Genomic DNA, 25,589 nt, shown 5'->3' with positions numbered 1-25,589 from the left:
TTCTCAGTCGCAGGTTAACCCCTGCCATGCTGAACACCCTTATGCTACAATACCCCGTTGAAAGATACAATTGAATGTATTCCAGCAGCTTTCAGACAGCACATTTCATGATGACTGACTGGTTCTTTGGCGTTTTACCTTCAATACAGCAGCCTCTCTGTATTTCTGCTGCATGTGTTTTCCAAACTATTTGTTGGGGAAATATCCTTCATGTTTGCACAGACGGGGTGTCATCACTCACCTCAGTCAAATTTACCCCTGGGGCCATATCATCTTCAGCACAACGTAACAGCAAATACTCAGGCAAGGTGAGGCGATGACAGCAAATGGGGAAGCCAGAGGACAAGGTGCATACACTTATTGTTCCAGTGAGTTATTACCAGACCCATCACATTTCCCCCAGAAAGTCAGTGGGAGTAAAGGAATGGAGAGGTGTAAACAGCCTGCGGTTCGCTACATCAGGGCATGTAAAGTAATGTGCAGCCCTGCTTGAATTGTCTTCTCGAATTGGATTCACGAGCCATTGTTCCTAGGAATTGAAACAAGTATAATTCCTGGCATTTGTGATTGATCATTTGTTTACTTTCAAATTTACATGGAGGAATCAGACACAAAACAAAACCACATGATCATCCTCCATTTTGATTGCTGGTCACTAAACATGTCGAGAAGGAGGATTAATAAATTTTGACGCGGAAACTATTCTTAGTTTGAAGCATTATTCAAAGTCAAGTTAGTGTCCCACTTTTCCTACTGCCTCTTTCTTTGTCTTATTGTCAATTATTCTCTGATGGCTCTCTTGTGACACTCCTCGAGATGTTTTGCTATGTTAAAGGCATCATGCAAATACAAGCTCTCTATACTTTGCCATATCTATTCTCACTGAATCAATGGTTGGATTGAATCGGTGGAATGAATGAGACTCTCTAATGCATGCAGTGCATGTGTCTGACCAACATTTTATCATCTTGTCAGCTCTCTGCTGCTCACACAGTTAGATTTGAGCACATGTCCTTTGCGAAGCAGCTGAGGTTTTGATGATGCAGTCACTTGTAATAGGTGAATCTGTAACTAATAGTTATTTCAGATTGCCTTGGGCTGCTATCGTTGCATAAGGGTTATTAAGTGGAAAATGATCAAGGTTTGAAATTGTACTCAGGGTTACATACATGCTGCAGTGTATTCCTGATAGACGTCAAGTTGAAGATTTTCCTAGGCTTTGCAATTACCGACTGAACCTAATACATTATATTAGTGAAAAAATTTACTTAGGCAGACATTTAAAGTGATTCATTTCTGTGCCTTTATGTCATAGCTCCTTTTTATTTTTCCTTTCCATCCTTGTAGGGGTTCAGTTCTAAGTACTGATTCTGTCACACTTGATATATCGTATGCCGGCTAACACTGCATGAGGTTTTAGAAAACTTTTCTCACTCACAGTGACTGGCTATGAAGGATCTCTCTATTATCCAGATTTATGCTAATCCTTAAATAAAGAAAGATTTGCATTTATATGCTAACTTTTCCAGCCCTGGGTGTCCCAAAGCGCTTTATACACAGTAAATGAGGTGCAATCACTGGGCTGAAGCATCAGTCTGGATCTTGTGCTCAGGTCTTTGGAATGTGACTTGAACTCATAACTTCTTAACTCTGGAGTGAGGTGCTGTCCCTGTCCCGGTGCATCCTCTCATGCTTTACCATCAAACAGCTTCTAGGCTTTACTCATTTCACTTATCTCCAAACTTGGCAATGGGATCTCTGACTTTAAATCTGCATTTCCCCTTCTAACTTCCACTTACTCTAGTTTTATATAACACAACCTTCACCATAGGAGTTACAATTCAGACGGGTTCAGAGCTGAAAGCAGGAGATGCCATGGTTGGCGATGTGGCAGCAAGATGAGGCTTTTTTTAAATGAATTTATGGGATGTGGGCATTGCTGGTTAGGTCAGCATTTGTTGCCCATCTCTAGTTGTCCTTCAAAAGGTGGTGGTGAGCTGCCTTCTTGAACCGCTGCAGTCCTTGAAGTGCAGGTACGCTCACTGTGCTGTTCGGGAGGGAGTTCCAGGATTTTGCCCCAGGGACAGTGAAGGAACGGTGAAATATTTCCAAGTCAGGGTGGTGAGTCACTTGGGGGGGAACCTCCACGTGGTGGGGTTCCCAGGTATCTGCTGCTCCTGTCCTTCTAGATGGTAGTGGCCGTGGGTTTGGAAGGTGCTGTCTAAGGAACCTTGGTGAGTTATTGCTGTGCATGTTGTAGATGGTGCACATAGCTGCCACTGTTCATCAGTGGTGAAGGGTTTGGATGTTTGTGGAAGGAGTGTCAATCAAGTGGGCTGCTTTGTCCTGGATGGTATCGAGTTTCTTGAGTGTTGTTGGAGCTGCACTCATCCAGGCAAGTGGGGAATATTTCATTAGGCTCCTTTTAAAAAATATATATTTTATTACAAACAGCAAATAAACACCAGGAGGCATAGTTCCCAACAATCAACGATTCAGTCTGTACAGATTTTTCCCCATTCCCCCTCTGTTATAACCTGCCTACTGATGATTGGCTGGGGACTAATGACTATCCCACAATCCTATGGGAGTATGAACTTCCCCAATGAGGGGGGCGGAGAAACTCCTACTATAAATAAGCTGGCCAGTCCAGGAACCAGGAGGAAGGAGAGGGTAGCAAGGGAAGTTACTGCTACTGTTATGTGTATATTGTTATAGTAAATAAACGTTATTATTTTGTATCCTTAAACTCGTGCTGGATTCTTCGGGGCCCTTACAAAACCCTCCCACCCCTGCCCCCGGCCCCCTCTGAGACAAACAGCTCCTCAAACACCGTGACAAACATCCCCCACCTTTTCTCAAGCCCCCCTGCTGAGCCGCTGAACTCATACTTTATCTTCTCTAATTGCAGGAAGTCGTACAGGTCACTCAACCAAGCCCCTACCCCCGGTGACGATGCCAACCGCCACTCCAGTAAAATTCACCATCGTGCAATCAGAGAGGCGACGGCTACAACATCGGTCTTCCTCCTCTCCATGAGCACCGGCTTCTCTGAAACCCCAAAGGGTCCGGGTCCACCTCCTCCTCCACCATCCTGGCTAAGACCGCGAACACTCCCGCCCAAAATCTTCCCAATTTTCCGCAACCCCAAAACACATGCGCGAGATTCGCTGGCCCCCGTTCACACCTCTCACACTCATCTGCTACCCCCTGAAAGAACCCACTCATTCTCGCCCGAGTCATAGGCACCCTGTGCACCACCTTAAACTGTATCAGGCTCACCCTTGCACATGAGGAGGTCCGTTTACCCCTCGCAGTGCCTCACTCCATACTCCCCAATTGAACTCCCCTCCCAACTCCGCTTCCCATTTCTCCTTGATCTTCACCACCCGCTCACCTCCCTGCTCCCCCAGCCAGATGTATCTATCCCCAATTCTTCCCTCCCCTTCCACATCCGGAAGCAGCAGTCTCTCCAGCAGGGTGTATCCCGGCAACCTAGGGAACGCCCTCCAGACCTTTCGTGCAAAGTCCCTAACCTGCAGATACCTGAACTCACTCCCCCTCGGCAGTTCTACCCTCTCCCTTAGTTCCTCCAGACTGGCGAGCCCTTCCTCCAAAAACAGATCCCTCACCTTGACCAGCCCCACCTCCCTCCAGCTCTTGTGTACACTATCCATTCCCCCTGGCTCAAACCCATGATTATTCCATTAGACTCCTGACTTGTGCCTTGTAAACGGTAGAAAGGCTTTGGGGAGTCAGGTGGTGAGTTATTTGCCATAAGATTCCTAGCCTTTGACCAGTTCTGGCAGCCACAGTATTAATGTGGCACACTGAGACTTGGTCCGCTCTACAGTGTGATGGCAGGAATCTTCCAGAGAACCAGGCTTCGAGGAGGATTAGACTTGAGATAGGCTTTGTTGTCAGCTTGGAGTTCTGTTTTGGGGCTGGCATGCCAATGTTTCAACAACAGTCAGCCCTGCAAGTCCAGCAAACTTTCCAAAGGCCAAAGGAGTTTAGGTCATGTCGTGTTGCCCATCGATGAGTCAGTTTCAGGTTATCAATCAGTTTCAGTATATCACTGGTCAAAATCCATTGTTCACGTTAGGAGATAGATGGTGGCTATTATTGTCTCCAGGTATGTTTCTTTGGCTCTCTGTCATTGTTATAAGTCAAGTGAGACAATCTGTTGGTCCCTTGTTTCCTTGATTGTAATGGGTCCATACATTGATAAGTGTGAGATTTCACAAGGATGAGGGTTGAGCTTTGTTCTGTAACTACTGGTGAAAGTTGCCAGAACTGAAGCCAACTTTGCAATCATGTGACCTATAGCAGCCATGTTTTTGGTCCAGTAAAGCCCACATTTAAAAACAGAAAGTAAGGTTTGATTTAAACAGTTTATAATCTCTATCATATCCGATAGACACAACATTTCTTGTTTGGCATGCCTTCTTTCATTTCTCCACTCTCAATTTCTCAGTATCCCCCAATTCCCTACCCTAATCCTCCAGAGCTCCTTTACAGTCCTTCTCTCCTGCTGACGCCCTGACTCCCTCTCATATAAGCTTACAGCTTCCCTCTGTGCCTCAATTGGTATCTTCTGACAGGCTTGTTATGAACAGCAACCACTTTTGCCCATCCCAATTTCTCATCGATCAGTGACCCGCTTGGGGCTAATTTGTCAACATTTCTCCTGTCCAGCTCACCTCCTTCACCACTAACCCTGTGGACTCTGCCAGTAGATCAGCTCTGACTGCCCCTCTGCACATCGTCCTCTGTTCACTTGTGAACAAGGCTCTTGCCATTTATATCCTTATTGTGGATGATTGCATTGACATCATAGCCTTAAGAGAAGCTTGGCTGAGCACTGATGATGCCTTACCCTCTTAATGAAGTCTCCCTGCCTGGCTATATCTCCCACCGCTCACCTCACCGTGGTGATGTTGTGGTGCTTATCACAAAACCACACATTGACCTGACCCCGAATCCTTTGGCACTGTCTCCTCCTTTGAGTATCTCACCTTGTCGCCCCCCCCACTTCCACCCCCCCACCCCATCACCTCTCTTTCAAAGTCATCATTCTGTATCCCCCCTACCAAATATGATTGAAGGTATCTTCACTACTTTGCTCACCAAGTCTCTGCATTGAATGACTTCTCATCCTTGGAGACAGCCCCATCTTACCTCATCATGTTCTCTCTCCTCTGAATTTATTGATCCTTTATCCTCCTAAAATCTCTCCCCGTTGGTAAACTCTCCAGCACAGATTCACAACAACCCCCTTGACTTTGTTATCTAACCTGGTCTTGCTAATCTCATTGCATCAATCACAGATCAGGCCATTACTGATGTCTTATTTTTATCACTCTCCATGCTCATTCTCCCGTCCGCACCCCAACCTTACCTCCTGGTATACTATCCTGCAAGTTACTCACAACTGCACTTTCTAGATCCAACAGTCTATCCTTTGGCCTTCCATTCACCACAACATGTCTGCAGCTACTAATTTGCTTAACTTCATCCGCATCTCGATCGGTAATACCTCCCGTCCTCAATTAAACCATTACTGTCCCTTGCCATGGCTGTTCCCATCTCTCATCTCCAGTCTAAGCGATGCAGACTTGAACAGATGTGGCAGACGATTGATTTAGCCATCGACTACTAGATTGACTGAGCCACGTAACACACGTCCTGCTCTCTATTAAAATGGCTCATTATTCCAGGATCATCCTCGAATGCAAAGGTAACCTCTGGCATCTTTCCTATACTGATTGAACCCATCTCCACTGTCCCCTCCATCCGTCCCTCCAACAATAAGTGTGAGGGACCCATGCACGGCTTAGTCACTGATATTGAGAATATCCAATCAGCTGCCCGATGCATTGCTCGATTCTACTTGCCCACCTGACTTACCTTCCCATAAAGCTTTCCCCTCCCCGTCCTCAAGCTCTGAACTCCCATCTTTCACTTGTTTCTCTCCTATCTGCCCTCTGAACTCATCTTCTTCACAGGACACACCTCCTGTTCCCTATTCCCACAGAACTGCTGACACTTTGCATCCCCTCCTGGTCTCCATGTTGTTATTGTTAACAGTTCTCTCTTCAGATATTGTCCTTCTCTCAATTAAACCTGCCGTTATCACCCCAATCCTCACAAAAATAACCCTTGGCCCCAACATCTTTCAAACTACTGTTTTATCTCCAACCTTTGGTTCCTCTCCAAAAATTATGAATGTATTGTTGCTTCCCAAATGTATTCTCATCTTTCCCGGAACACCATGGCACAGTACCGAAACAGCTTTTTATCAGTCACGCATGACAGTCTATGTGACTGGGACAAAGGTAAACATTCCCTCCTTGTCTTTCTTGGCCTTTGAAATGATTGACAATACCATCCTCCTCCAATGTCTCTCCACTGTTGTCCAGACAGTTGGGACTGCTTTCACCTGCTTCCATTCCTATCCAGCTAATTAGAACCAGAGAATTGTTTCAATGGTTTCCCTTTCTACTCCCGCACTGTTACCTCAAGATGGGCAGCACGGTAGCATAGTGGTTAGCACAATTGCTTCACAGCTCCAGGGTCCCAGGTTCGCTTCCCGGATTGGGTCACTGTCTGTGTGGCGTCTGCACGTTCTCCCCGTGTGTGTGTGGGTTTCCTCCGGGTGCTCCGGTTTCCTCCCACAGTCCAAAGATGTGCAGGTTAGGTGGATTGGGCATGCTAAATTGCCCTTAGTGTCCGAAATTGTCCTTAGTGTTGGGTGGTGTTACTGGTGGAGGTGTGTGCTTGGGTAGGGTGCTCTTTCCAAGAGCCGGTGCAGACTCGATGGGCCGAATGGCCCCCTTCTGCACTGTAAATTCTATGATTCTATGAAATTCTATGTCTCCCAAGGAGTGATGCTTGCCCCTTTCCCATCTACATGCTGCTCCTCGATGACAGTATCTGAAGGCACAATGTTATTTCTTACATGTACATGAAAGACACGATCACGTCTCTCAACACCTCCTCTGCTAAATTATCAGACTGCTTATCTGACATCCAGTCAGGGATAAGCAGCAATATCCTCTAATTAAATGCCACAGAGACTGAAGCCATTATTTCCTGACCACAAGCCAAACACTGTTGGTTAGTTACCGACTCCCTCTCTCTCCCTGGCAACAGGCTGAGATTAAGCCAGTCTGTTTGCACATTTGACACCTATTTCACCTCCAAAACTCTGCTTGACTTCACTCCTGTCTCAACTCACCTGCTGCTGAAACCTTCATTCATGCATTAATTGCGTCTAGACTTTATTATTTCAACACACTCCCTGCCTGATCTCCAATATAACCTCCGCAAATTCGAGACCATCCAAAACTCTGCTGTCCATCTTCACTCTCAATCTTGACCCCAATCCCTTATCACCACTGTGCTTGTTGACCTTGACAGTGGCTCACGTTTGTTCACCAAATCTCATGGCTTCACCCTCCCTATCACTGTAATCTCCACCAAGCTCCTCTTACTTCTCAAGATTCTTGCACTGCTCCAATTATGGCCTCTGATGCTTCCCCAATTCTAATCGCTCCACTATTGGTGAAGTTGTCGAGGTCCCGAGCTCGCCACCTTGTTTTCCTCCATTAAAGACACTCGTTACAACTGACCTCTTTGACCAAGCTTTTGATTAGCTGTCCTGATGAAGCTATTGAAGTGTTGGGTACTCTGCTACACAAACGAACCAACACGGTTGCGAATGGTAAAACTCAGTTTTATGTCAAACATCTATTTATAGTTGTATACTGTTTACTGAGGTTCGATCATAACCCTTGAATCTGTGGATCGACTCCTAATTCTATCTTGTAGTGGCACTCAGCACATGGTGGATGCCTGAGTGGCTTGTAATGAGCTCTGTGCCCTGAGCTTTCTCGTCCTCGAGTGCCCAGGTAGTGTTGTGTTCCCTGTTTTGTACTGTGTCTGCTCTTGCCTGTGATTGGCTGTTGTGTTGTGTGTGTGTTGATTGGTCCGTTGATCTGTCCATCAGTATGTATGTATGTATGTGCTATGATGTTCACCTGGATATCATGACAGCCATGAAGAATAATTAAGGATTGGAACAACTTTCCACAAATCTTATTCCCCATGACCCGTAAGGACTCAATTAAGGAAAATCTGTTGAACCTTTTGAATTAACACGACTATCGACTGCACTCATTGTGCACCTCCTGTCAAAATTCCCTTGTGGAGTATTATGGAGGGAAATCTGATTGTAATAAATTAGGCTGACCAGCTATGTATGAAATAATTAGCATTCATTTATATCATACTCGGCTGGTTTCTCCATTCTGGAGAGTAAGTGTTGCCAATTGAGTACAATCACAGGACCTTCGTGCTCCCGCTAGAAGCGCTGGCCAGGAGAAATTCAGGTCAGGCATATAGGCCAACACCCTGCCCACATGCAGCCCACCCGATTCCCAGCCCCGTTGGTGTCTGATTCGCTGGAGTGGGGAATCGTGTTCAGAGCCTGCCAAGCTGGAGCAGCTTTTAAGCGCTCCGCTCACCACAGACTACCATTCTAGCCAAGAAGATGGCTGCACAAACATCTGCTTCAAGGTTCCTGGAGTTGGAGATCGACCGAATGCTGGCTGCCATTGAGGAGAGGAGGGGCACCCTCACCCCCAGGTTGGGGCAGAGACTCAAGCCTGAAATTCTGAACTACGCCTGGGATGAGGGGCAGAGGGTGTCAGTGCTGCAAGCCGCACCAGGAGGGCCAGGATGCAATGGTTAAAGAAGATGAACTACCTCCGTGGAGCAGCTCGCTTGAGTAACCAGCTCTGTGCCCTGGCATTACTCCCGTCCCTCACTCCTCACATCTCCCCCCAATCCCAAGGGGGGGCAACAACACCCCACCTTCCTGTATCTCCCTTACAACACACGCATGTATTGTCCTCTTTGGAGGACCAGAGGGGCCTGTCATGTTTCTCCCATTGTGGATTACTGTGGGTCTCCGCATTGGATGAGCTTTGTGTTATCCTGCCAAGAGGGTGGAACGGGTTGTGTGGTGGAGACGTTCATACTGTTCTCCGTGCGAAGAGCCTGGTGTGCGGGCAGGTGCGACAGATGGGGGCGAGCGAGGGATGTGTGTGTGTTTGCTGGGAGCTTAGCTGCAGAATTATGTGGAGCCTGGGTTTAACATACAGGGTTTGACAGGGAATTGGTCAGGTTTTCTACTTGGGGGTGGGATGCATGGGATCGGGGCGCTGTGTACAGGCAGGGCTTAGAGACAGCTCGTGATTCTCAGGAGTAGGTTAGCTGATTGTGTCACTGGTGAAGCTTCTACTCTGAGAGGGGATGTGGGCCAGGGAGGCTTCCAGCAGCAATGGTGCATATGTCCTTTGTTTGGGATGAGCTTCTGCTAATCCTTTGCTTCCTCTGCTGTGTGGCTGCACTTCTGGGAAGTGCACTGAAGAGTGACAGCACCTGATGGGTCGGCGCTTGAGTATGCCCTTGATGATACTGCCAGTGTATGAGGGTTTCCAGTTGTGCGGGCCTGTTGGCCTTTCACATGACCAGAAGCCTTCAGGCATTTGCAGCATACTGACAGCAGTCAGCACTCTCAAAAGCCAGGAGCCAAGAATTTTATAAGTTTCTATGATATCTCCTCTCTCTCTTCTAAACTCCAGGGAATATAATCCTAACAGACTTAGTCTGTCCTCATATGTCAGTCCCGCCATCCGAGGAATCAGCCTGGTAAACCTTCGCTGCACTCCCTCCATAGCAAAAACATCCTTCCTCAGATAATGACACCAAAACTGCTCACAATACTCCAGGTGTGGCCTCACCAATACCCTATAAAATTGTAGTAAAACATCTCTATTCCGATACTCAAATCCTCTCGCTATGAAGGCCAACATACCATTTGCCTTCTTTACTGTCTGTTGTACCTGCGCCCTTACTTTCAGCAACTGATGCACAACAACACCAAGGTCTTGCTGAGTATCCACCTCTCTCAATTTACACCCATTTAGGTCATAATCTGTCTTCCTATTTTTGCTACCAAAGTGGCTAACCTCATATTTATCCACATTATACTGCATCTGCCATGCATGTGCCCACTCACTCAGCCTGTCCAAATCCTGCTGAAGCATCTCTGCATCCGCCTCACAGCTCACCTTCCCAAGTAACTTTGTATAAACTGCAAATTGGGAGATAATGGGCGGGATTCTCCGACCCCCTGCCGGGCCGGAGAATCGCTGGGGGCGGCGTGAATCCCACCCGACACCGGCTGCCGGATCCTCTGGCGCCGGTTTTTCGGCGGAGGCGGGAATCACGCCGTTCGGGGGCCGTTGGCAGCGGCCCTCCCCGGCGATTCTCCGGCCCGCGATGGGCCGAGTGGCCACTCGTTTTCAGCGGGTCCCGTCGGCGTATATTACACTAGGTCCGTACCGGTGGGACCTGGCTCTGTGGGCGGCCTGCGGAGTCCTAGGGTGGGCGTGGGGAGGTCTGGCCCCGGGGGGGGGCCACGGTGGCCTGGACCGCGATCGGGGCCCAGCGATCCGCGGGCGGGCCTGTTCCGTGTGGGCACTCTTTCCCTCTTCGCCGGCTGGTGTAATGGTCCGCCATGGCCGGCACGGAGAAAACCCCCCTGCGCATGCGCTGGGATGACGCCAGCACACGCTGGCACTACCGCGCATGCGCCAACTCGCGCCGGCCGGCGGAGGTCCTTCGGCGGCGGTTGGTGCGGTGCCAAGCCCTTTGGTGCCGGCTGGCAAGGCGCCAACCCCGCCGGCGCCGGCCTAGCCCCTGAAGGTGCGGAGGATTCCGCATCTTCCAGGTGGCCCGATGTCGGAGTGGTTCATGCCCCTCCTCAGCGCCGGTACGGCCTGCCCCGCCGGGTAGGGGAGAATCCCGTCCAATACATTTAGTTCCCTTGTCCAAATCATTAGTATATAATGTGAACAGTTGGGGTCATAGCACAGATCCGTACTATACCCCACTAGTCACTGCCTGCCAATCGGAAAAAGACTCATTTATTCCGATTTATACAGAATCACTCACATCCTCAGGGCAGCACGGTGGCGCAGTGGGTTAGCCCTACAGCCTCACGGCGCCGAGGTCCCAGGTTCGATCCCGGCTCTGGGTCACTGGCCATGTGGAGTTTGCACATTCTCCCCGTGTTTGCGTGGGTTCCGCCCCCACAACCCAAAAACGATGTGCAGGCTCGGTGGACTGGCCATGCTAAATTGCCCCTTAATTGGAAAAAATGAATTGGGGGACACTAAATTAAAAAAAAAAAAGAATCACTCACATCCTCTGTAACTCATACAGAGTCATTCACACCCTCTCTCACTGACCTGACCTACAGCTGTTTCCTGCGATTGGGCAGCCCTCCGACATCCTGCTCTCACGGCTATCCCCACCTCCACCTGATGTACTGCAGCATCTGTGAAGTACCCACCGGAAGTTGACCCAGGAGTGCGGATTGGCCATGCAAAATTGCCCATAGTGTCCAAAAGGTTAAGTGGGGGTTACTGGGTTATGGGGTTACAAAGAACAAAGAAAATTACAGCACAGGAACAGGCCCTTCGGCCCTCTCAGCCTGCGTCGATCCAGATCCTTTATCTAAACCTGTAGCCTATTTTCCAAGGATCTACTTCCCTCTGTTCCCTGCCCGTTCATATATATGTCTAGATGCATCTTGAATGATGCTATCGTGCCCGCCTCTACCACCTCCGCTGGCAAAGCGTTCCAGGCACCCACCACCCTCTGCGTAAAAACCTTTCCACGCACATCTCCCTTTAACTTTCCCCCTCTCACCTTGAAATCATGACACCTTGTAATTGACACCCCTACTCTTGGAAAAAACTTGTTGCTATCCACCTTGTCCATACCTCTCATAATTTTGTAGACCTCAATCAGGTCCCCCCCAATCTCCGTCTTTCCAACGAAAACAATCCTAATCTACTCAATCGTTCTTCATAGCTGGCACCCTCCATACCAGGCAACATCTTGGTGAACCTCCTCTGCATCCTCTCTAAAGCATCCACATCCTTCTGGTAATGTGGCGACCAGAATTGCACGCAGTATTCCAAATGTGGCCTAACCAAAGTCCTATACAACTGTCACATGACCTGCCGACTCTTGTACTCAATACCACGTCCGATGAAGGCAAGCATGCTGTATGCCTTCTTGACCACTCTATCGACCTGCGTTGCCACCTTCAGGTTACAATGGGCCTGAACTCCCACATCTCTCTGTACACCAATTTTCCCCAGGATTCTTCCATCGACCATATAGTCCGCTCTTGAATTAGATCTTCCGAAATGCATCACCTCGCATTTGCCTGGATTGAACTCCATCTGCCATTTCTCTGCCCAACTCTCCAATCTATCTATATTTTGCTGTATTCTCTGACAGTCCTCCTCTCTATCTGCAACTCCACCAATCTTAGCATCATCTGTAAACTTGAAGGTTAGGGTAGAGATGTGGGCTTGAGTAGGGTACTCTTTGTAAGGGCCGGTGAAGACTCGATGGGCCGAATGGCCTCCTTCGGCACTGTAAGTTCTATGAAACAGGGAAAACCTATCAGTATAAGAATCCTGACCTGGATGCAGGTCAGAGAGGGTGGTCCTTCAGAGATAGGAGTTGCAGCTTTGTGTTTGTGTATACCGTAATAAACATTTGTTCATTCCTATCCTACCGTGCGTTCCTGCGTCCCTTCCGTTGCATTCTCCGAAACCGTTGGAGAAACCCGTCTGGTCCGTAGTTTTTCCTATGACTTGGGGTGTGCCTTCACCGCACAAGAGCTAGATAATTGCAACACTCCGCTCCTGGTTTCTGGTCTGGGGTCCACTTATTGGGTGAACCATGTGCCCCTCACATGATCTCCTGAGGAAAACAGTTACAGTTTTTGGACAGAAGAAGCCGAATGCCATAGGAGAGAAATCTACACCATCACAGGGCAGAAATATTAATAGAGTTAGGCAGAAAAAATCATAAAATTATAGAGAAATAATCTTGTAATCGTGGCAGCAGAGAAATCCATAATTATAAGGTAGAAAGTTTGTAAAATTATCGGATTGAAAAGTCTATACAGCAGTAGAAAAAACAATGCAGATAGAGGCGGAAAGTTTACATAGTTACGGGGCATTTGGTTGATGGGCCAATCCGTCAGCAGAATTATTCAAACACAGCCAAATGGAAACAACAGAAGTCAAATGAAATGATTGGAAATGGAGTAAAAAACATCATTGACCATTCCATCCAGAATCTTGAAAGGGTGAAATAGGGTGTACTTTTGCTCAAAGTTACGGGTCAGTCGATGGTCTGTTCACCTGACTGAAACTAGTCAGGTTGTTGGTTCATGTTCGCTGGAACTTTGTGCTGGACAGGAAGCCAAGCATAAGTTCCAGCGCATCCGGGGCGGGATTCTCCAATCCCGCGGCAGAGTGTCCACGCCGTCGTAAATGGGCCGTTCCCACGACTAATTCCGGCCCCTACAGGGGGCCAGCACGGTGCTGGAGCGGTTCACGCCGCTCCAGCTGCAGATCCCGGCGCGAACTGTGTGCCACGGGATCCGCAAATACGTAGTTGCGCCAGCGCCAACGAGGACATGCGCAGTGGCCTCCTTCCACGCGTCGTCCCCGACGCAACATTGCGCAGGAGGACTACAGGGTACGGCGCATAGGAAAGGAGGCCCCCAGCCACAGAGGCTGGCCCACCGAGCGGTGGGCCCCGATCGCGGGCCAGGCCACATCAGAGGCCTCCCCGGGGCCGGATCCCCCCCCCCCCCCCCAAAGGCCGCCATCCGATCCTTACATGCCGAGGTCCCGTCGGCCAGAGCAGGTTAGAATGGCGCCGGCGGGACTCGGCTTTCCTTACGGCCGCTCGGCCCATTCGGACCGGAGAATCAGCGGACCGGCCACGTAGAGTGGCCCTCGGCCGGCGCCGCAACAACCACGCAGGCGCCATTGGTTCTGCGGAGAATCGCGTGCTGGCATCGCGGCAGCGTGGCCCATTCGCGGGGATTTTCTGGCCCGGCCTAGGGCTGGGAGAATTCCGCTCCGCGTGCCGGCGTCGGGGCGGCGTGGCTCGTTCGCGGGGATTTTCCGGCCCGGCCCAGGGCTGGGAGAATCCCGCCTCCGACTCCCACTCCGTACAGATCTCAGGTTGTGGGCCTTAATGAGTTCACATCCCAATTTCATACGCACAAGGCCCACTCCAAAACTTTAGCCATTGACACAACTGTCAAAGTTCCAAAAGCAAACTACTTTTAGTTGACTGTGATCTCTTCCATTACAGCAGTGCTGATTCCATTATTGACTTACTATTGATATCGCATGAGTGGCAGGAAATCCATTAACAAACAATTCCAGCTAAACAGCTAAACTCCCTGAAATTGAAGAGATCCCATCCCTCTTTGATTTATAGCATAAATTCCATCTTTGAGGACCATGATAAAGATTTATTCATACATCATTAATTCCGATCCAGGTGCCTGAAAGGGTTTGCAGAGGGCAACCACAATAATTCTGTCAGTCCTCTTTCTACGATCAATATGAGCAGACTGACTGCTTCCTTTCTGCAACACCCTGCGAAGGCGAGGCCTCCTTTTGTAAACTCCAGCACTCCCCCCCCCCCCCACCCCGCCCCCCCACTCCTGACAGGTTGTAGGACACCCTGGTTGTGGTAATACCAGGTACTCCACGTGGACTCAAGCGTATTGATTGCGTATCACTGGGACTGGTCAGGGGGTTGAAATTTCAAGATTGGGCGACCTGGCTCCATTCTTGGCTGGTGGAATATATTCAGTGGTGATCCAGGCTCCCGCTGAAAGCAGGCAGGGGTGGACGGTCAGCTGGAGGCAGCTGCACAGTGGAACCTGCACCAGAGACTTCAGAAGCCTGTGTATCCATGTCGGAATCCGAAGAGACGATGTCTCACATGTCGCTGTCGAGGCAGCCTTGGGGTGCCACAAAGGGCTGATCCGGTACCCAGTCGGGCGATCCAGGACTGGTCGCATATCAGGAAACTTGCGAAGGAGTGGCCTTTGTGACCGAAGGTGATCCAAATGCCGGTTCAGTTGGCCGTGAACTTGAACCTGGTAGGAGACTGACCCCATCCGACGGAAGGCAGTCGCCGAGAGCCAGCGAGTGTCATCCGCGAAGTTAAGGACTGCGTCATCAAGTGTCAATTGTCAGTGTGGCCAACACTGAGCAGGCAACGCTCTTGGTTAGGGCGCATCTTTGCACCAATATTGGGAAACAGCAAGCCAAGGCGGGAACGAAGATGTCAGCCCATGAGATCTCAGGCGGACCAACCCCAGTCACCGCGGGTGGTGTGGTCCGAAAATAGGGGAGGAGCCAGCCTCTTATCCATCCAACCCGAAGTCTGCTTCCAGAGCCCCGTTCGGACATCTGCACGGCTTGCTCTGTCAACCGATTCGACGCCAGGTGGTACAGGGCAACACGCAAATATCAAATCCCCTTGGTCCTCAGGAACGCTGAGAACTCCTCACTTGTTAAAGATGCAACACTGTCCGTAATGAGTACCTTGGGAATGCCGTGCGTCAAGAAAGAGATACACAGCTGCTCAACGCTCGCACAGGAGGTGATTGCTCTCATTTTGTGGATCTTTACCACTTGCAATGGGTGTCTATTGAAAGAAGCATCGAGCCCAGGAAAGGACCAGCAAAGCCGGCGTGTACTCAAGCTCAAGGGCGACCCGGCAGCCCCCAGGGGTGAAGGGGCGCAGCCGATGGGAGCTTTTAGTGCTCCTGACAGAAGGAACACTGATGAGCCATCTTCATGCCAACATCTTCATTTAGTAGACCGCTGGCTGCCCATTGTGAAGGTCTTTCAAGACGAGCTCTTGACGCTTTGCCAGGATAACAACCCGTGTACCCCACAGTAGAACACTATCTTCCACACTTAATACGGACGGCTTTGAGGAGAAGATCCGTAACCTGCTCAGCAGCTGTTGACGCTGGCCATTATAAACCAAGAGATGTTGCACCTTGTCGAGAATGGGATCCGTCTACGCCTGTTGCGGACACGTGATGCGGTGACCGACAGGGAGCCCATGAAATTCAACGTGGCAACCACTTAATCCGACTGGGAGGCGGGCCGAAACATCGTCCGGCAAGGGTAGACGTCTCAGCGCATCGGCATGCGCAATGTGGGTACCCAGCCGATGTTCGAATGTGTACTCATAATCAGTCAGCAACAGAGCTTAGCACTCAATTCGTGCAGAGGCAATGGGCGGGATTGCCTTGTCCTCGTGGATAAAGACCTAGCAAGGGCTTGTAGTCTGTAACAATGAAGAAATGGTAATCTTAGACATATTGATGAAATATTTTCACTCTGAAGACCACTACCGGATCCTCCTTCTCAATCTGCGCGTATTTACATTCAGCTACCGCTAGAGTATGAGAGACAAAATCGATCGGCCGTTCCCGACCATCCGCCATCCGATGGGCCAGAATGGCCCCAATCCATAAGGTGATGTATCACACCTGATGATCAAAGATATGGCAGTATCACAATGTGTTAGCACCCACGAGATGACAATCGTCTTTTGACAGCAGAAAAGCCGCTTTCTGGGCAGCACTTCATACCCAGGCCTGGTCCTTCTTAACGAGCTGATGCAAAGGAGTCAGAATGGCCGCAAGATTCAGGACAAATTTCCCATAGTAACTAATCAATTCCAAAAATGAGCAGCATTCCGTGGCATCCTTCGGAGCGGGGGCCATCCTGAAGGCCCGCACTTGCTGAGACCACCTCCTTCGCGTGGAACACACACTTTGCACGCGCGCAGGTGGACGGCACACTCTGAGAAGCACTTCAACAAGGTTCACTAAATGTTCCTGGTCAGTAGCCCCTATGACCAGCACGCCATCCAAATAGGCTGCGATGTGCGGTAATCCCCACAGGATATTTTCAATATCCCGTTCCAGCCTCCCCGAACAGGTGCCGGAATGTGGTGACTAGGGGCTTTTCATAGTAACTTCATTTGAAGCCTACTTGTGACAATAAGCGATTTTCATTTAATTTCAATGACTCGCTGGAAGATTGCACATGCCGCTGACACCTCGAAAGACAGCTGGGTGTACGTGTAGAGTCCCTTGTGCATATTTATTGTAACATACTTGCAGGAGGACCTGTCAAGTTAGAGTTGCAGAACCACGTTACTCCTATCTACCTTAAGTGAATATGCCACCACCGTCACAGACTGCATCAGCAAATGTGTAGACGGCTGCGTGCCAAAGAAAGCAGTACATCCATTCCCCATCCGGTAACCATGGCTCAATCGCGAGATTGACTGCCTACTGAAGGACAGGTCTGAGGCGTTCAAGTCAGGCGACCTTGATCTCTACAAGAAATCCAGGTACGACCTCCGCAATGCCATCCGAGATGCCAAGAGAGAATATCTGACCAAGCTAGAGTCACAGACTAGCATTACAAACTCTTGGCAGTTGTGGCAAGGCCTAAATAACATAATGGGCTACAAGGCGAGGCCAAGCAGCATCTCCAGCAGCAGCGCACCTCTCCCCAATGAACTCAATGCAGTCTATGCTCGGTTCGAGCAGGAGACCAACGATCTGCTGTCGAGTGCCCCAGCAGCCCATAACACACCCATACCCACCATCACAGCTTCCAAAGTCAGATCGGCCTTCCTGAAAGTGAACCCTCGGAAGGCGACGGGTCTGTGGTGATATACATCACTGGAAGTACGCAAAGGGTTAATGTACGTACACTGCAACTGGCTGGAAGGAACACTAGAGACATGACACACAGTCAACCAATAGGTCAGTAAGATAGGACACGACCAATGGGCATTCATGATACACACAGAGATGACACTACCACAGGGGGGCATTACACCAACCCATATATAAGGACACTGCACACATGATCTTCCTCTTTCCAGTGGAGACTCTCAGTGAGCACAGACACAGGGTTGGTTGAAACACATCACTCTCACCACGTGGATTGTAGCAGACTGGTTAGTCAGTCTGACTGGCTATAGCAGGATTAACAGTAGCATCGAATCTAAGTAGGAGAATTGTTAATAGTTCAATAAATGTGTTAAAGCTATCTCCAAGTCTCAATCTTCCTTTGTCAGAGTGTACATCAAGGAAGCAGCTTATGCCATGACAAAGAGCATAACAAAAGAGGGTCCAGATGGGATCTTTGGTCGTGCACTCAGAGCCTGCGTGGACCAGCTGGCAGATGTGTTCGCGGGCATCTTTAACCTCTCCCTACTCCGCTCCGAGGTCCCCACCTGCTTCAAGAAAACCACTATCATACACCCGGTGCCAAAGAAGAACCAGGCAACGTGCCTCAATGACTACCGTCTGGTGGCCCTGACTTCAGTCGTAATGAAGCGCTTCGAGCGGTTGGTCATGAAGAGCATCACCTCCATACTCCCAGAACGCCTTGATCCACTGCAATTCGCATACCGCCACAACCGGTCCACAGCAGACGCCATCTCCCTGGCCCTACACTCATCCTGAGAGCATCTCGACAGCAAAGACTCCTACATAAGACTCCTATTTATTGACTACAGCTCCTCCTTCAACACCATAATCCCAGCCAAGCTCATATCAAAGCTCCAAAACCTAGGGCTTGGCTCCTCACTCTGCAACTGGATCCTTAACTTTCTGACCCACAGACCACAATCAGTAAGAACAAACAAGAACACCTCCTCCACAATAGTCCTCAATATCGGGGCCTCGTAGGGCTGCGTACTTAGCCCCCTACTCTATTCCCTGTACACACACGACTGAGTGGCAAAATTTGGTTCCAACTCCATCTACAGGTTTTCTGACGATACGACCATAGTGGGCCGGATCTCGAATAACAACGAGTCAGAATACAGGAGGGAGATTGAGAACCTCGTGGAGTGGTGCAGCGACAACAATCTATCCCTCAATGCCAGCAAAACTAAAGAGACTTCAGAAAGCAAAGTACTGTACACATCCCTGTCAGCATCAACGGAGCTGAGGTGGAGATGGTTCGCAGTTTCAAATTTCAAGGGGTACACTTCTCCAAAAATCTGTCCTGATCCACCCACGTCGACGCTACCACCAAGAAAGCACAACAGTGCCTATACTTCCTCAGGAAACTAAGGAATTTCGGCATGTCCACATTGACTCTTACCAACTTTTACAGATGCACTATAGAAAGCATCTTATCTGGCTGCATCACAGCCTGATATGGCAACTGCTCAGCCCAAAACCGCAAGAAACTTCAGAGAGTCGTGAACACAGCCCAGTCCATCACACGAACCTGCCTCCCATCCATTGACTCCATCTACACCTCCCGCTGCCTGGGGAAAGTGGGCAGCATAATCAAAGACCCCTCCCACCCGGCTTACTCACTCTTCCAACTTCTCCCATCGGGCAGGAGATACAGAAGTCTGAGCACACGCACGAACAGACTCAAAAACAGCTTATTCCCCGCTGTTACCAGACTCCTAAACGACCCTCTTATGGACTGATCTGATTAACACTACACCCCCGTATGCTTCACTCGATGCCGGTGTTATGTAGTTACATTGTGTACTTTGTGTTGCCCTATTCTGTATTTTTTATTTCCCTTTCTTTTCATGTACTTAATGATCTTTTGAGTTGCTCGCTGAAAAATACTTTTCACTGTACCTTGGTACACGTGACAATAAACAAAATCCAAATCCAACAGCTTCATGAACAAGCATCCACCAGCTAACCAAACAGACAGGTCCTCGATGCGGGGCAGTGGGTAGCAATCCAGCGGGAAGCAGTATTGACCACCAGTTTATAATCCCCGCAAAAACGGACCATTCTGTCCAGTTTCATGACAGGGACCACCGAAGGTGCCCAATCCGCAAAGCGTATGAGCCGAATATTGCCCAAACTCTCCAACTTGTTGAGTTTGTTTCCACCCTCTTTACCAAGGCACAGGGAACCGAGTGCATCAGGAAGTAGCGCAGCTGAGCCTCCGGGTCAAGCTGGATCTTGGCCACGGCCCCTTTTATGGTATCCAAGCTGGGCTGGAATATTTCAGGATACCTGCAGAGTACCTCGCACAGGCCACCAGACCCCACGTGAAGAATGTGCTGCCAGTCTAGGCACAAATGGTGTAACCAACCGCAACCCCAGAGGCTAGGGCCATTCCCTTGAATGATAATGAGGGTGAGGCAAGCTGACTGGTGCACATAAACCACCGGAGTCAATGTCTTCCCAACAAAACTCAACTGCTCTCCTCTATAGCAGCACGGTAGCATTGTGGCTAGCACAATTACTTCACAGCTCCAGGGTCCCTGGTTCGATTCCGGCTTGGGTCACTGTCTGTGCGGAGTCTGCACATCCTCCCCGTGTGTGCGTGGGTTTCCTCCGGGTGCTCCAGTTTCCTCCCACAGTCCAAAGATGTGCAGGTTAGGTGGATTGGCCATGATAAATTGCCCTTAGTGTCCAAAATTGCCCTTCATGTTGGGTGGGGTTGCTGGGTTATGGGGATAGGGTGGAGGTGTTGACCTTGGGTAGGGTGCTCTTTCCAAGAGCCGGTGCAGACTCGATGGGCCGTGTGAGCTCCTTCTGCACTGTAAATTCTATGATAATCTATGATAATCTATATGTGGCCAACCGAGCCTCCAAGTTCAAAGTCTGCACGCCGCACTTTATGCGTTAAAGGCACCGTTCCACAATCAAAACTGTTGCCTCAGTATCCAACTTCGTGTTTAATAAATGGCCGTTCACCTGCAGTGGGACCCGAATGGAGGCCACGCGGGGCGCCACCACACAATTCAATTGCATCGCAGCCTCTTCATCTGGCTCATCCAGATGAACAACCTGGTCCTGAGGCTGGCGCCTGCACCTGACGGGGTGCCAGGATCGCCTGGGCCCTCATTGTCTGTGTTCGTGCCTTGGTTGGCGGCCACACGTCGCGCACAGAGCCGAATCACCCTCAGCAGAATCCGGGAACATTTCCCAATGTGACGACCGGGCCCGCGACCATAGGCCGGAGTCTCTTCAGTGGTCAGACTGGGTGGGGGGAGCTGAGCAAGAGGACCACGCCCTGTATTTCCTGCACCCCATGCTCATCGCTCTTACAGGATAGGAGAGCTGTCGTTCTTGTTGCAGGTTCAGGGAGGGCTCGGCCAAGAACATTATCTGCGTCTCCATGTTGATGATGCCACATAAGACCATAAGACATAGGAGTAGAATTAGGCCACTTGGCCCATCGAGTCTGCTCCGCCATTCAATCATGGCTGATTTTCTCATCCCCATTCTCCTGCCTTCTCTCCATAACCCCAGATCCCCTTATTAATCAAGAACCTATCAACCTCTGCCTTAAAGACACTCAGTGAATTGGCCTCCTCAGCCTTCTGCGGCAAAGAGTTCCACAGATTCACCACCCTCTGGCTGAAAAAATTCTTCCTCATCTCTGTTTTAAAGGATCGTCCCTTTAATCTGAGATGGTGTCCTCTGGTTCTAGTTTTTCCTACAAATGGAAACATCCTCTCCACGTCCACTCTATCCAGGCCTCACAGTATCTTGTACGTTTCAATAAGATTCCCTCTCATCCTTCTAAACTCCAACGTGTACAGACCCAGAGTCCTCAAACGTTCCTCATACGACAAGTTCTTCATTCCAGGGATCATTCTTGTGAACCTCCTCTAGACCCTTTACAAGGCCAGCACATCCTTCCTTAGATATAGGGCCCAAAACTGCTCACAATACTCCAAATACGGTCTGACCAGAGCCTTATACAGCTTCAGAGGTGCATCCCTGGTCTTGAATTCTAGCCCTCTTGACATGAATGCTAACATTGCATTTGCCTTCTTAACTGCCAACTGAACCTGCACATTAACCTTAAGAGAATCGTGAACAAGGACTCCCAAGTCCCTTTGTGCTTCTGCTTTCCGAAGCATTTCCCCATTTAGAAAATAGTCTATGCCTAGATTCCTCCTTCCAAAGTGCATAACGTCACACTTTTCCACATTGTATTTCATTTGCCACTTCATTGCCCACTCTCCTAGCTTGTCCAAGTCCTTCTGCAGCCCCCATGCTTCCTCAATACTACCGGTCCCTCTACAGATCTTTGTATCCTCTGCAAACTTAGCAACAGTGCCTTCTGTACCTTCTTCCAGATCATTAATATATATTGTAAAAAGTTGTGGTCCCAGCACAGACCTCTGAGGCACACCACTAGTCACCGGCTGCCATCCTGAAAAAGACCTCTTTATCCCCACTCTTTGCCTTCTACCAATCAGCCAATCCTCTATCCATGCCAGGATCTTACCCTTAACACCATGGGCTTTTAAGGCCATCTGAAGGTGGCAACGCAAGTCGATAGAGTGGTCAAGAAAGCATACAGCATGCTTGCCTTCATCGGACGGGGTATTGAGTACAAGAGTCGGCAGGTCATGTTACAGGTGTATAGGACTTTGGTTAGACCACATTCGGAATACTGCGTGCAGTTCTGGTCGCCACATTACCAGAAGGATGTGGATGCTTTAGAGAGGGTGCAGAGGAGGTTCACCAGGATGTTTCCTGGTATGGAGGGTGCTAGCTATGAAGAAAGGTTGAGTAGATTAGGATTGTTTTCGTTGGAAAGACGGAGGTTGACATGGGACCTGATTGAGGTCTACAAAATTATGAGAGGTATGGACAAGGTGGATAGCAACAAGCTTTTTTCAAGAGTAGGGGTGTCAATTACAAGGGGTCACGATTTCAAGGTGAGAGGGGGAATGTTAAAGGGAGATGTGCGTGGAAAGGTTTTTATGCAGAGGGTGGTGGGTGCCTGGAACGCTTTGCCAGCGGAGGTGGTAGAGGCGGGCACGATAGCATCATTTAAGATGCATCTAGACAGATATATGAACGGGCGGGGAACAGAGGGAAGTAGATCCTTGGAAAATAGGCAACAGATTTAGATAGGCTGGGAGGGCTGAAGGGCCTGTTACTATGCTGTAATATTCTTTGTTCTTTGTTAACTTATTTAACAGTCTCCTATGTGGCACCTTGTCAAAGGCCTTCTGGAAATCTAAATAAATCATGTCCACTGATTCTCCTTTCTCTAACTTGCTTGTTACCTCCTCAAAGAACTCTAACAGATTTGTCAGACACGACCTCCCTTTGACACAGCCATGCTGACTCAGTCCTATTTTACCATGCACTTCCAATCTCATCTTCAATAACAGACTGTAAAATCTTACCAATGACTGAAGTCAGGCTAACCGGCCTATAATTTCCCGTCATCTGCCTCCCTCCCTTCTTAAACAGGGGTGTGACATTAGCCATCTTCCAGTCCTCTGGGACCCTTCTTGCCTCCAATGATTCCTGAAAGATCATCACTAATGCCTCCACAATTTCCTCAGCTATCTCTTTTAGGGCCCTGGAGAGTAGTCCATCCGGTCCAAGTGACTTATCCACATTCAGACCTTTCAGTTTCTCCAGAACCTTCTCCTTAGTAATGATCAGTGCACTCACCTCTGCCCCCTGATTCTCCTGGAGCTCTGGCATCCCACTGGTGTCTTCCACCGTGAAGACTGATGCAAAGCAACTATTCAGTTTGTCTGCCCTCAGCCTTCTGTGGAAATCCATACTGTTCTGTGGTTTGGGGGCGGGACCTGAATTGCCTGTTCCCTAGTAGGTTCTGTCACAAGCTGGTCCAAAAAACCATCTTAGACATTCCACAAATTCCATTTCTTGGGATCCACTACCAACCTGATTTTCCCAGTCCACCTGCATATTGGAGTCCCCCATAATTATTGTAATATTGCCTTTTTTACGTGCCTTTTCTATCTCCTGATTTATTTTCTGCCCCACATCCTGACTACTGCTAGGGGGCCTGTACATAACTCCCATCAGGGTCTTTTTATCTTTGCGATTCCTCAACTCTACCCACAGAAATTCTATGCCTTCTGATCCTATATCGCTCCTTGCTATCGATTTAACTTCATTCCTTACTAACAATGCAACCCCGCCCCCTTTGCCCATCTGCCTGTCCTTTCGATAGGACATGTATCCTTGGATATTGTTATGAGTCAGGGTTTAGAGAATCCCACAGTGTATCATGGAGTTCACCTGACCCACAACCTTTAATAGATTGTGGTATGGGGAGCACACGGCTCACTCTGCAGGAATTGTACAGCAGGAATGGACAAGTATTTTTAAAAACAAAACAATGTTTATTCTATGAACTCAAGTTAACCTTTTTAAAACAAACAGTGAATATCTTAGCAACCATTAATTCAAATACACCCCCCAAATAATACAACACTAAGTAGTCTGCATGCTGTCCTTTTAATACCCAGAAGACTTAACAAACCTCTAAACAGAAGCACATCAGGGTTTACATTCATTGCTGAAAACATTTATAACAGTACAGCTGTTTTTTCTGACTTCAGCTGCAACACACTGGAAAACCCAGACACACCCAAGCTTTTTCTCAAAGTGAAACTAAAAAGCAGAACCAGAGCTCAGCTCCACCCACACTCTGACATCACTGCAGTAACATGTGCAGCCAAACATTTCTTAAAGTGACATTCTCATGACACCTCCCCCAAGAAAAAATAAATAAACCATCAACTTCAAGATGGTTTCATTTTTCATCTTTTCACCGTTCTTGAAGAAACGCACACAGTAAATATACTTTTTTGTTTAAAAAAAAAACAACACACGCAAACAGGTATAATAATATAGTCCATTTTTTCCGTTCTTCTTCCTCCAATTGAAACTCCTTCTCGATTGACAGTCTCTTTGAACAAGAAGGTCTCTGCACGATTTCTCTACGCCTTGGCATTTCTCTTTAAAGTTAGATACTTTAGTTCAATCTGATCACAGAGTCCCTTGCAATGCTCCAACACAGGAGCATTGGTAATCACAGCTTTCAGGCCGTCAAATGCCTGTTGATACTCCGCTGTCCACTGGAATTTGTTACGTTTCTTGAGCAAGTCCATCAGTGGAGCAATCACGCTACAAAACCTTTGCACAAATGTTCGATCAAATCCACTCATGCCAAGAAATTGCATTATTTCTCTTTGTCTCGAGGGTATCGACAACTCCTCAAGAAAAGTGATTTGGGCTTTTCCAAATTCACTTTTGGCTAGGTTTATCACCAAATGCGCCTCTTGAAGTCGATCGAATAACTCCATCAGATGTTTCACATTTTCTTTCCATGTCTGGCTGAAAATTACTAGATCATCGATGTATACCGCACAATTGGGCAATCCTGAAACAACTGTATTAGTTAACCGTTGAAATGTGGCTGGGGCGTTTTTCATGCCAACTGGCATAACCTTGAATTGGTATGTACCATCTGGAGTCACAGAAGCTGAAATCTCCTTCGCCCTTTCGGATAAAGGTACCTGCCAGTAACCTTTAAGTAAATCCAATTTGGAAATAAAAACTGATTGTCCCACTTTCCCAATGCAATCCTCCAAACGTGGGATAGGATAAAAGTCCGTTCTTGTAACTGCATTAACCTTTCTATAGTCCACACACAACCTTTGGGTACCGTCTGGTTTAGGTACCGTCACTATGGGTGAGCTCCATTGGCTGCAACCCACTTCAGTTATGCCATTTTTAATCATACTCTCAATCTCTTTGTTAACCTGTTCCAATTTTAAAGGATTAAGTC

The sequence above is a fragment of the Scyliorhinus torazame genome, chromosome 16 (genome assembly GCF_047496885.1).
Source record: "Scyliorhinus torazame isolate Kashiwa2021f chromosome 16, sScyTor2.1, whole genome shotgun sequence".
NCBI lineage: Eukaryota > Metazoa > Chordata > Chondrichthyes > Carcharhiniformes > Scyliorhinidae > Scyliorhinus > Scyliorhinus torazame.
This window is presented reverse-complemented; position numbering follows the sequence as displayed.